Source organism: Oncorhynchus tshawytscha, linkage group LG20 (genome assembly GCF_018296145.1).
Source record: "Oncorhynchus tshawytscha isolate Ot180627B linkage group LG20, Otsh_v2.0, whole genome shotgun sequence".
Lineage (NCBI taxonomy): Eukaryota > Metazoa > Chordata > Actinopteri > Salmoniformes > Salmonidae > Oncorhynchus > Oncorhynchus tshawytscha.
This window is the reverse complement of record NC_056448.1, coordinates 7,470,749-7,484,685: the sequence shown is the minus strand read 5'-3', so window position 1 is coordinate 7,484,685 and position 13,937 is coordinate 7,470,749.

Sequence of the window (13,937 nt, the reverse complement as noted above, 5' to 3'; positions counted from 1 at the left end):
GACGCCACTGGACCCTGTGCACTTTTAAGGGATACTTTGGGATTTTGACAATGAGGCCCTTTAATATTTTTGTTCAGTGTAGATAAATGCAACGATGTCAGATTTTGAGTTAAAGTGAATTGAAATAAATTAGCTACTAATCTATGGATATCACGACTGGGAATACAGATATGCATCTGTTGGTCAGAGAAGGTTGGGGTATGGATCAGAAAACCAGTCAGTATCTGGTGTGACCATTTGCCTCATGCAGCGTGACACCTCTCCTTTGCATAGAGTTGATCGTGCTGGCCTGTGGAACATTGTCCCACTCCTCTTCAATGGCTGTGCAAAGTTGGAACACGCTGTCGTACACATTGATCCAGAGCATCCCAAACATGCTCAATGGATGACGTGTCTGAGTACGCAGGCCATGGAAGAACTGGGACATTTTCAGCTTCCAGGAATTGTATACAGACCCTTGTGACATGGGGCCGTGCGTTATCATGCTGAAACATGAGGTGATGGTGGTATGGAACATTTGATCTTTTATTTCAGCTCATGAAACATGGGACCAACACTTTTTACAAGACAGATTGCCTTGTGGATACTATTTTTATGTCTCTGTCCAGTATGAAGGAAGTTAGTTTATTTTGCAAGCCAATGCTAACTAGTGTTAGCGTAATGACTGCAGATACCCATAGACTTCCAGTTATTGCACTAACTAGTTAGCAACTGCGCTAGTGCTAATTTCCTTCAAACCGGACACAGACATGAAAATGGAATCCACGAGTTCATCTGACTCTGGGGAAGTAGATAAAGGGCCTCATTGCCAAACTCTCAAAGTATCCCTTTAAGCTCTTGCCTCTATCTATGCACTGCAATGGCTTCCCTTTTTCTACTACCAGTATGACAGCAGTGGGCAACACTGTACTTATTCTATAGCTGGAGGACAGCTGATATCTCCAGGAGTGATAAGTATAATTTTTGTATATCTGTTGTCTAGTACTTTCTTTTTGCGAGCTAGGGCCACCTATTTTATTAAGTGTTGCCTGTCTTCCCAACATTTTGGTGTGTGAACAGCTGATTGCTCATAACTTGCAGATGCTTGTTGACACATCAACCAGGTTTGGTAATTGCACTCCACACTGCCCTTTCCCACTGAGACAAAAGGAACACGTTCAACACCATAGTGCCCTTCAAGCTCATCACTAAACTAAGGATCCTGGGACTAAACACCTCCCTCTGCAACTGGATCCTGGATTTCCTGATGGGACGCCCCCAGGTGGTAAGAGTAGGCAACAACACATCTGCCATGCTGATCCTCAACACGGAGGCCCCTCAGGGTTGCGTGCTTAGTCCCCTCCTGTGTTCCCTGTTCGCCCACGACTGCACGGCCAAACACGACTCCAACACCATTAAGTTTGCCGACAACACAACAGTGGTAGAACTGATCACCGACAACAATGAGGCCGCATATAGCAGGGGTGGGCGATTCCAGACCTCGAGGGCCTGATTGATGTCACAGTTTTGCCCCAGTTAACACACCTGACTCCAATAATCACCTAATCATGATCTTCAGTTTAGAATGCAATTAGATTAATTAGCTGTGTTTGCTAGGGATAGTGTGTCACTTTTTCTCCAATCAGTCCCTCAAGGACTGGTGTTTCCCACCCCTGGCCAATGGGGAGGAGTTCAGAGACCTGACCATGTGGTGCAAGGACAAAAACCTCTCCCTCAACGTGATCAAGACGAAGGAGATGATTGTGGACTTACAGGAAAAGGAGGACAGAGTACGCCCCCATTCTCATCGACGGGGCTGTAGTGGAGCAGGTTGAGAGCTTCAAGTTCCTTGGTGTCCATACCACCAACAAACTAACATGGTCCAAGCACACCAAGACAGTCGTGAAGAGGGCATGACAAAATTTATTCCCTCTCAGGAGACTGAAAAGATTTGGCATGGATCCTCAAAATGTTCTACAGCTGCACCATCGTGCAATAAGATGTAAGAACTGGTTCTGTATCCATAAACCATCTCAGAATAGAACATTTGTCATAAGTGCTGAGAATAGAGACATTTTACTCCTACTCTTATGAAAAAACAATTCTAGCTATGCATGAAGCCTCTTCAGTCATAAGAGTCACACCTAGTCGACAGATATTTAGGGCATCTCATGAGATGTCCTAACCAGTTAAGAGTTGTCAGCAGGTGTCTTGAGAATAGAAAAAATGCAGTGAGTCAGTGGTTCCATTGCCACATGCAATTGCTTTGGGGTTGTTAAAATGTTTTGATATTTCTAAACTCAGCAAAAAAAGAAATGTCCTTTTTTCAGGACCCTGTCATTAAAAATAATTCGTAAAAATTTGTCCTCAGCAGACATCACCGGCAACAACGTCGCCAATGGGCACAAACCCACCGTCGCTGAACCAGACAGGACTGGCAAAAAGTGCTCTTCACTGACGAGTCACGATTTTGTCTCACCAGGGGTGATGGCCGGATTTGCATTTATCGTCAAAGGAATGAGCGTTAAACCGAGGCCTGTACTCTGGAGCGGGATTGATTTGGTCTGGGGTGGTGGGTCACAGCATCATCGGACTGAGCTTGTTGTCATTGCAGGCAATCTCAATGCTGTGCGTTACAGGGAAGACATCCTCCTCCCTCATGTGATACTCTTCCTGCAGGCTCATCCTGACATGACCCTCCAGCATGACAATGCCACCAGACATACACTGCTCGTTCTGTGCATGATTTCCTGCAAGACAGGAATGTCAGTGTTCTGCCATGCCAGCGAAGAGCCCAGATCTCAATCCCATTGAGCACGTCTGGGACCTGTTGGATCGGAGGGTGAGGGCTAGGGCCATTCCCCAGAAATGTCCGGGAACACGCAGGTGCCTTGGTGGAAGAGTGGGGTAACATCTCACAGCAAGAACTGGAAAATCTGGTGCAGTCCATGAGGAGGAGATGCACTGCAGTACTAAATGCAGCTGGTGGCCACACCAGATACTGACTGTTACTTTTTATTTTGACCCCCCCTTGTTCATTGACACATTATTCAATTTCTGTTAGTCACATGTCTGTGGAACTTGTTCAGTTTATGTCTCAGTTGTTGAATCTTGTTATGTTCATACAAATATCTACACATGTTAAGTTTACTGAAAAAAAACGCAGTTGACAGTGAAATAACTTTTCTTTTCTTGCTGAGTTTATATGATCACTCCATAAATAATCTTGACCTACATGCAACAGTATCCCCAACGATATCACAAGGCCTATTTCACATGATATGCTTAAATACTTCAAGCCACTAGGCTAATACATTGGTTTTTCTTGCGATTATTTAATTACCTACAACATGTTATTTCAAGTTATCCATTTGGAGCGCATTCCTAAATTTGGCCAATGGGAGGCATCTAGGGCTTTTGTTAACCTTAATTGTGTTGATGAAAATGACAGACCTTTCTAGCAACATTGTATGGAATATTGTCGGCAAGACAATATGCATATGCAAAAGCAATGAAGAGTTATTAAACAAGAGTGACGATGTAAAAGTAATATTGTAAAAATTCTGCTTTTATTTTTTTTACCCCTTTTTCATGGTATCCAATTGTTGTAGTAGCTACTATCTTGTCTCATCGCTACAACTCCCGTATGGGCTCGGTAGAGACGAAGGTTGAAAGTCATGCGTCCTCCGATACACAACCCAACCAGCCGCACTGCTTCGCACACAGCGCGCATTCAACCCGGAAGCCAGCCGCACCAATGTGTCGGAGGATACACCGTGCACCTGGCAACCTTGGTCAGCTTGCACTGCGCCCAGCCCGCCACAGGAGTCGCTGGTGCACGATGAGACAAGGACATCCCTACCGACCAAGCCCTCCCTAACCCGGACGTCACCCCACGCCTCCCGGTCGCAGCCGGTTACGAGCCTGGGCGCAAACCCTGGGACTCTGATGGCACAGCTGGCGCTGCAGTACAGCACCCTTAACCACTGCGCCACCCGGGAGGCTAAAATTCTGCTTTTAAACGACCATCAGATTTGGTTAAAAAAAAGGTTATACAGGCCAACTATGGAAAGCTGTTTTAACATATATAAATGTAATTATTAATGTAAATAATTGTTGTTTTTTTTCAATAAAAAAAGGATTTATCAATGTTAAAAATGTAATTATCAATATCAAAAATGTATTAGCATTATCAAAAATGTATTGGCAATATCAAAAATGTGGTCAGGACTGAGACTACTAGACCATTCAGGGACACTCAACACCACTGATGTGTCTTTGGCATTAGAATTTGTGTAATTGTGAAAAATAAAACTATCACTAGGTTAGGTTTTCATGGCGGGTTTTCCTCTTAACTTTATACCTGTCCTTTGCTATCATATTTATTTTGATCTTAACATATACTTTATGTACAAAGTACACTACATGGCCAAAAGTATGTGGACACACTTGCTCATCAAACATCTCATTCTAAAATCATGAGAATTAATTTGGAGTTGGTCCCCCCTTTGCTTCTATAACAGTCTCCACTCTTATGGGAAGGCTTTCCACTAGATGTTGGAACATTGCTGCGGGGACTTGCTCCCATTCAGCCACAAGAGCATTAGGGATGTCGGGCACTGATGTTGGGCGATTAGGCCTGGCTCGCAGTCGGCGTTCCAATTCATCACCAGCTGATCCACGGGTTTGAGGTCAGGGCTCTGTGCAGGCCAGTCAAGTCCTTCCACTCCGATCTCGACACACCATTTCTGAATGGACCTCTGTGCACTGGGAATTTGTCATGCTGAAACAGGAAAGGGTCTTCCCCAAACTGTTGCCACAAAGTTTTAAGCATAGAATTGTCTACAATGTCATTGTATGCTGTAACGTTAAGATATCCCTTCACTGGAACCATGAAGCCCGAACCATGAAAAACAGCTCCAGACCATTATTCCTCCTCCACCAAACTTTAGAGTTGGCACTATGCATTCGGGTAGGTAGTGTTCTCCTGGCATCCGACGGACTGCCAGATGGTGCCAGATGGTGAAGCGTGATTCAGCACTACAGAGAACGTTTCCACTGCTCCAGATTCCAATGGCGGTGAGCTTTACACCACTCCAGCCGACGCTTGGCATTGCGCATGGTGATCTTAGTCTTGTGTGGCTTCTAGGCCATGGAAACCCATTATATTAAGCTCACAACGAACACTTATTGTGCTGACGTTGCTTCCAGAGACAGTTTGGAACTCGGTAGTGAGTGTTGCATCCGAGGACATAGGATTTGTATACGCTATGCGCTTCCGCAATCGCCGGTCCTATTCTGTGAGCTTGTGTGGACTAACACTTCGCGGCTGAGCCGTTGTTGCTCCTAGACGTTTCCACTTCACAATAACAGCACTTACAGTTGACCAGGGAAGCTCTAGCAGGGCAGAAATTTGACAAACTGACTTGTTGGAAAGGTGGCATCCTATGACGGTGCCATGTTGAAATCACTGAGCTCTTCAGTACGGGCCATTCTACTGCCAATGTTTGACTATGGAGATTGCATGGCTGTGTGCTAGATTTTATACACCTGTCAGCAATGTGTGTGGCTGAAATAGTCGAATCCACTAATTTGAAGGGATGTCCACTTATCAAGAAGCAGTGTGTGTTTCAGGGGATGCATGGCTCTCAACCTTGGCCTCTCCCGAGTCTGTACAGGAGTTGCAGCTATGGGACAAGACTAACAATTGGATATCACAAAATTGTGGAGAAAAAGGGGTAATAATTATTTTCATTGTGGTAGGCATTTTCTTTCTATCCATACATTATTTAAACATTTCCGATAAAGAAGTTTCAAGAAGAAAAAAAAATCGGAATATTTTTCTTCAGTTGTGTTAGACCTCTCAAGATAACTCAAGATATCTTCCTCACAGTCCAATTTGAATGGTTCTGAAATTGTTGGAATAAAGCCCTTGACCTTTTCAGCAAACCTGTCACAACCCTTGAGATTGAAATTTGAATTGTTCAAATTACCATAAAATAAATTCACATGCTCTGATACTTCTACAGGATTAGTGTTAAGATCGTCATTTATCTTAAGAGCTGAACAGAACAGTTTATTTTCTGATTCCTTTTTTCTAAGGCAAACGAGTAACTAGTAGTATTTTCACCTTCTTCCAGGCATTTGGCTCTTGAACTTATAAAGGCACATTTAGCCATGTCAACATGCATTTACAGCAGATGTATTAAGTGTTATGTCTTCTTCTACTGTAAGATGAGCTTTTATAAGCAAATCATTCAGATTTTCCATGATTTTATCTTCCTTGGCTGAGTAAAATATTTTACTATGCTTAATTCTATCAAAATAAAGTCACATACTCCATGTATAAACTCCCAGCAATTTAATGGGTATTTACCAACGTTTCGGCACCACTGTGCCTTTCTCAGGGTAATATCATGAATACTTGAACCAGGTTATGTAGACAAACAGTGCAATTAGTGCAACCAATGAAAATAGTGAGGGGTGTGTCATAATGATTAAGTTAATTCAAATGAATTAGTGAAACTTGTTAAACTATTTTTTCATGGCATATTGGCAATTTCTAAGACTTGTTCATAAAATAAAAATGTGTTCATAAGAAGGGCCTGAGATCAAAGTCAACATTCAGACCACTAGGGGTCAATGTTTTGAGGTAGGATATCCTGTAAGCCTCACTTTGCAGTAGTTGGATCTCGATGGTTACCTCCTCTCCTTGGTAGAGCAACATGCTCAATGCCTGTGTATTTGAGGGAGGAGATTGAATGGTTAGCTTCAACAAAGTGAGCTGCTACTGGATAGTCAATGTTCTTACACCTGATTCAGCTGCGGTGTTCAGTTATGCATTGTTTTAATTGTCTTTTCGTTTGTAATACGTAGGCTTTTCCACATGAACAGGTGATGAGATGGATTACTCCCTTGGTCTTACATGAGATGATACCTCTAACAGGGATTCTTCGACCTGTATGTGGGGGTCTGAAGAAAGACGTTTTTAATAGTGCTATTGCACTGTGCGCATGAGCCACATTCGTAGTTCCCATTTGGGATAGGTGTCAAGAGTGTCTTACTATGCTTTATTGCCAATTCTGTGACTTTAAACTTAATGTGTATCTTTGTACATAAACCATTTGCTTGTTCCCAAAGAATCTCCTTAGCAGCTGGTTTAATAGTGTCAATGAATAACTCATCTAGTAATAAATTATTATTCAATTTCCAGTAACCACAAATACTTTTACTCTTTTCTTTAGAACCAACAAGACTAAGGACTATCATCTTATGATTAGATAAAGGTGCTCAATGGTGTGAGATTTCTGAAACTGCAAACGAAAAGTTCTGTTAGCATTGCTCCAAGTGAAGTCTTTTTCATTTGGGTTCAAAAACCATCAAGTGCCTGATACCAACAACTGGTCACAAATCAAAGACAGTTATGTAAACATAGTCATGGCCTTTGCAGTACTGTCACTCGCCAGACAGCTAAACAATTGCTATAAAAAAAAAGTTAGCTATCTAACTAGTGAACCTGGCTGGATAGCCAACAGGTGCACAGAGAAAGTTCCTTTTTGGGTCTCAACTAACAGGCAGATCTTCTTGATTTTGGTTCAAAAGACATACTGTTAAATTCCTTTCATAATGGAGATAGGTTTGCGGTTCAATAAATCAGTGGAAATCAATGTGGTACTCGATAACTGTCCCAGAGTTCACATGGATGCTGCTGCCCTCGTCGCCATCTTGCATGGCCCCTGACAGCTGCCATAGCTAGTTTGTTTATCATGCAATATGACTACGTTGTACCTGTCTTGACTGCTTCAAACCTGGAGAAGCTAGTTTAGCTAGCTAGCTAGGCTAGTTGTGGCTGGATGCGCTTTCTCGCCCTACAGTTACAAATAAATGGCTCTTGGTCATTGTAACCTATCCTTCTCCTTTACCTTATAGTTACATCATTTGAATTCCATCTTCCATTGATTAGATATATCCTTATTATCCCACAACAGCAAGCTACACGTACCACACACCACTCTCCAAAAGAGCAGCAGCATACAGTAAATTGTACAATTTCTCTTTATTTTTCTCTCCTGCAGCAGTTGGGGTCGGAACTGTACGGGTCCTTCCGGATAAGTCAGTTAAAATGACACAGACCCGAGACCTGTGAAAATCATATCAGATCTGAACCAGACCCGTGACCTGATTTAGAAATTTGGATCTGGACCCACTCGGGTCACGGATAGGGTCCAGGTTGATCCGTGAAGACCTCTTCACTCTCACAGTGGTTGTCTGAAGCGTGCTATAGACTAGAGCTCACAGCTGGCGAATGGCAATGACTCACCGTGGTTGGTTATTCCCCATTTGCAACACTGTAAATAAGCGTCATGGCGTCATCACCATCATTCCTTTGCGGTACTGCAAACTGTCGTGATTACCAGCTGAGAAACTTGTATGAGTTGATTTCATTCCTAGCTCAGAGTTTGCCTGAAGATCATTCTAAAACCTACTCTGAGCTGGGATTCTTTTGTCTTAAAACAGGTTAACAGGATTCACTTTTCACAGGTTAACAGGATTCTGTTCTGAGATGCTTTGTGGATAGGGCCTTGGCCTAGGGACCACTTCCTGCTCAGCAAGCATTACTGGTATTGGTTTGTCTGCGTATCAGGGTCTTTGTTACGGGCCAGCTGCCATTGTCACTTAACTGTGGGTTTATTTTTAGATCCCAAAGTTGCCCTTCGGGATGCCTTTCACGACACTGCAAGGGCTGGTTCTATAAAATAGCCACCAGAAGCAATGGCGGGTTTACATGTCAAGTATCAATGGACATCCCAACACAGTGTTCAGATACTCTGCCTATCAGATGCCGAATAGAAAGCTGGGTTATGTTCATTAGGTACCAAACTTAATAAAACGGACTGAAAATCTGAACTTGTTTAATAAGGAATACTCGTTTTCTGTTGCAAAACGTTTTGGTATGGTGTGCCTGAATTAACGCAACCCTGATGGTGGCACTGGAGCAGTAAATCATTGCGAGTTATAAGGTACGTGGATCAGATGAGTCCATTATCTCGTGGCTACTGGGGTACAATGACAAATGACCTCTGACAGCAATTCTATGAGAGATTGGAAGCGCGGTATTGAAATTCTGCTGCAGGTTGGTAGCCTACATGCAATAAATCATGTAAATTGATTTGAAATTAAATCGGCATATACCTGTAGCCGGTATATGATTTCATATGATTAGCTAACAAATGAACAGCTGCTCAAGGAGGCCCAAATCTCAGATGTAATTCAATCAGCTTGGGGTTCTATGAATAAGATGTACAGAAGATAATGTATGAGATTGGTATTCTAAAGCATAACTCAAAGTGACATTCTGAAAGGAGACAACATATTGTAAGACATACCACCTTTATTAAATGCACAGTATTACAAGGAGCATTTCCATTAACTGCAGAGAAGCTACTCTTATGATGCACAAAGCATAGAATTGATTGATAGAATCGACTAATACTTAAGCAGTGGGATTGAATCCGTCGGGAGAAGAAAAACACACACACCGCAGCTCAGGGGTATCACATACAAATGCACGCATACACTCGGACTCTCACGCGACATCATTCAGACAGCAGGTAAAACGTCATCTGCACAGAGATGAAAAAAAATCTATTATGCTTTTTCCTATTTACAAAATAAATCATTGACACTCCTCCCATCCCAAAATAGATTACATTCAAAAAGGTCCCATCCCTTCTAGATTACATTCAAAATGATACACTATTCATGATGCAAAGTCACAGTTATTCATCTGAAGGAACACCAAAAATAAGCTACAGTCAGAGATAGAGACGAGTGGTTGGGGGGTTGGAAATATGGCCTCTGTCCCCATTGGGTCACCTGGTTACTGGATTTGGTCCTTTGACGTTCCAGGTGACCAAGAGTCTATGGCCTTCTCACAGACATACAGCATCACTCAGTCATAACCTATATGGTCCTTCCATCCGATAGGAAAGCAGAGTGAGCGGGGATATAGGATTCAGAAGATACAGTTGAATGAAATCTCTCCAGTTCCAAAGTAAAAAAACATACAATAATAATTATTATTATTATATGAAATTATGAACAAACACAAATACAGTTTTTTTTCTTCCCACAAATAAATGTGTATTTACATATTGCCAATGGCCCATAACACATATTTCTTTAATGTCACACGTTTTTGATATGGTACCTGTTTATAACAGAATATACTATAGACCATACTATTAATTTAGACAAATATCAGAACTGTACAGAATGGATTGCAGATTATAGGCGAGAGTATTCAAAGCAGACACACATGACTATAATACAGAACGGACTACATTGCATTACGAAATTTTTCAGACCGCATCACTTTTTCCACATTTTGTTACGTTACAGCCTTATTCTAAAATATTAAATGAATTTGAAAAATCCTCAATGTACACACAATACCCCGAAAACAGGTTTTTAGAAATGTTTGCAATCTTTTTTTGTTTTTAAATAACAGAAATACCTTATTTATGTAAGTATTCAGAGCCTTTGCTGTGATACTCAAAATTGAGCTCGGGTGCATCCTGTTTGCATTGATTATCCTTGGTTCTACAACTTGATTGGAGTTCACTTGTGGTAAATTCAATTGATTAGATATGATTTGGATAGGCACACATCTGTCTATATCAAGTCCCACAGTGCATGTCAGAGAAAAAACCAAGCCATGAGGTCGAAGGAATTGTCCATAGAGCTCCGGGACAGGATTGTGTGCATCTCTGCTGCACTCCACCAATCAGGTCTTTATGGTAGAGTGACCAAACGAAAGCCACTCCTCAGTAAAAGGCACATACAGTTGAAGTCGGAAGTTTACATAAACTAGTTTTAATGACTTTCAACCTAAGTGTTTCAACCACCCCACACATTTCTTGTTAACAAACTATAGTTTTGGCAAGTCAGTTAAGGACATCTACTTTGTGCATGATACAAGTAATTTTTCCAAAAATTGTTTACAGACAGATTATTTCACTTATAATTCACTGTATCATAATTCCAGTGGGTCAGAAGTTTGCATACACTAAGTTGACTGTGCCTTTAAACAGCTTGGGAAATTACAGAAAATGATGTCATGGCTTTAGAAGCTTCTGATTGGCTAATTGACATTATTTGAGTCAATTGGAAGTGTACCTGTGGATGTATTTCAAGGCCTACCTTCAAACTCAGTGCCTCTTTGCTTGACATCATGGGAAAATCAAAAATATCTGCCAAAAATGGTAGAACTCCACAAGTCTGGTTCATCCTTGGGAGCAATTTCCAAATGCCTGAAGGTACCACTTTTATCTGTACAAACAATAGTACGCAAGTATAAACACCACGCAGCCATCATACCGCTCAGGAAGGAGACGAGTTCTGTCTCATAGAGATGAATGTACTTTGGTGCGAAAAGTGCAAATCAATCCCAGAACAACAGCAAAGGACCTTATGAAGATGCTGAAGGAAACAGGTACAAAAGTATCTATATCCATAATAAAACGAGTTCTATACCAAAATAACATGAAAGGCCGCTCAGCAAGAAAGAAGACACTGCTCCAAAACAGCCATAAAAAAGCCAGACTATGGTTTGCAACTGTACATGGGACCAAAGATCGTACTTTTTGGAGAAATGTCCTCTGGTCTGATGAAACAAAAATAGAACTGTTTGGCTATAATGACCATAGTTATGTTTGGAGGAAAAAGGATGAGGCTTGCAAGCCAAAGAATACCATCCCAACCGTGAAGCACAGGGGTGGCAGCATCATGTTATGGAGGTGCTTTGCTGCAGGAGGGCCTGGTGCACTTCACAAAATAGATGGAATCATGAGGGAGGAAAATTATGTGGATATATTGAAGCAACATCTCAAGACATCAGTCAGGAAGTTAAAGCTTGGTCGCAAATGGGTCTTCCAAATGGACAATGTCCCCAAGCATACCTCCAAAGTTGTGGCAAAATGGCTTAAGGAAAACAAAGTCAATGTATTGGAGCCCTGACCTCAGTCCTATATAGAATTTGTGGGCAAAACTGAAAAAGCGTGTGCGAGCAAGGAGGCCTACAGACCTGACTCGGTTACACCAGCTCTGTCAGGAGGAATGGGCCAAAATTCACCCAACTTATTGTGGGAAGCTTGTGGAAGGCTACCCAAAACGTTTGACCCAAGTTAAACAATTTAAAGGCAATGCTACCAAATACTAATTGAGTGTATGTAAACTTCTGACCCACTGGGAATGTGATGAAATAAATCAATAAAAGCTTAAATAAATCACTCTCTACTATTATTCTTAAAATAAAGTGGTGATCCTAACTGACCTAAGACAGGGAATTTTTACTAAAATTAAATGTCAGGAATTGTGAAAAACTGAGGTTAAATGTAATTTGGCTAAGGTGTATGTAAACTTCTGACTTCAACTGTAACAGAGTTGCCAAAAGGCACCTAAAGGACTCTCAGATTATGAGAAACAAGATTCTTTGGTCTGATGAAACCAAGACTGAACTCTTTGGCCTGAATGCCAAGAGTCACGTCTGGAGGAAACCAGGCACCTCTCATCAACTGGCCAATTCCATCCCTATGGTGAAGCATGGTGCTGACAGCATCATGCTGTGGGGATGTTTTTCAATGGCAGGGACAGGTAGACTAGTCAGGATCAAGGGAAAGATGAACAGAGCAAAGTACAGAGAGATCCTTGATGAAAACCTGCTCCATAGCGCTCAGGACCTCAGACTGGGGCGGAAGTTCACGTTCCAACAGGACAACGACCCTAAGCGCACAGCCAAGACAATGAAAGAGTGGCTTCGGGACAAGTCTCTGAATGTCGTTGTGGCCCAGCCAGTGCCCAGACTTGAACCCGATTGAACATCTCTGGAGAGACCTGAAAATAGCTGTGCAAGCGATGCTACCCATCCAACCTGACAGAGCTTGAGAGGATCTGCAGAGAAGAATGGGAAAACTCCCCCAAATACAGGTGTGCCAAGCTTGCAGCGTCATACCCAAGAAGACTTGAGGCTGTAATCGCTACCAAAGGTGCTTCAACAAAGTACTGAGTAAAGGGTCTGAATACTAATGTAAAATTTCTGTATTTCATACATTTGCAAAAAAATATATATATATAGACACTGATTTTGCTTTGGTAATATGTGCCAATTGATGAGGGGGGGGACAATTTAATACATTTTAGAATAAGGCTGTAACATAACAGAATGTGGAAAAAGTCAAGGTGCCTGAATACTTTCTGAAGGCACTGTAAATGCTGCAACTGGTCAAGAAAGTACCAACCATTGACAGACCACTGACAGACCCTTATCCCCGAACAAGTATGTTAGGATTTTTCAGCGGTATGTTGCAGACAGTCCAACATAGCTGGGGGCAGATTTCTGTTGTGTTCAATAAAGAATGCAATTAGTGATAATACAACAGTTGAACTGACTGTGGCTCAAAGCATAGGAGCTTGGGTGTGCATTTCTGAAGTGCACTTAACATGATCTGTTGTCTCAGCAAACATTACTGCACTGAATTATCACCATATCAAAAGCCAAAGCTTATGGCAACTGGGGGCTTACGTAGTATCACTGATAAACAGTAGTGTAGAGATCACGTTTATGCGTCAAAGGGACTCCAGTAAAGAGAAGATGGAAAGATTGTACGTTGATATCACTGCAGAAACAATCTGATTGTACCTTACAAAGAGACAGACACGTTTAGCAGAGCACTGTGACATTAATGGTCCTTTTCCATATTGACTCGTCATTCTTCCTTGGAGGGAATGCACGAGCACCATGAAGATTCAGTCAAAAGCAGGGGAGATATGGTGGTTGACATTGTTTTGCTAATCATACTTTTTCTTGTAGAGACACCATTTTTTCCTCAAGAATTTCTGGGGACCCCCCCCCCCCACAGAAATTCTTGCGAACCCACCCCAAATCTAATGACAACCTT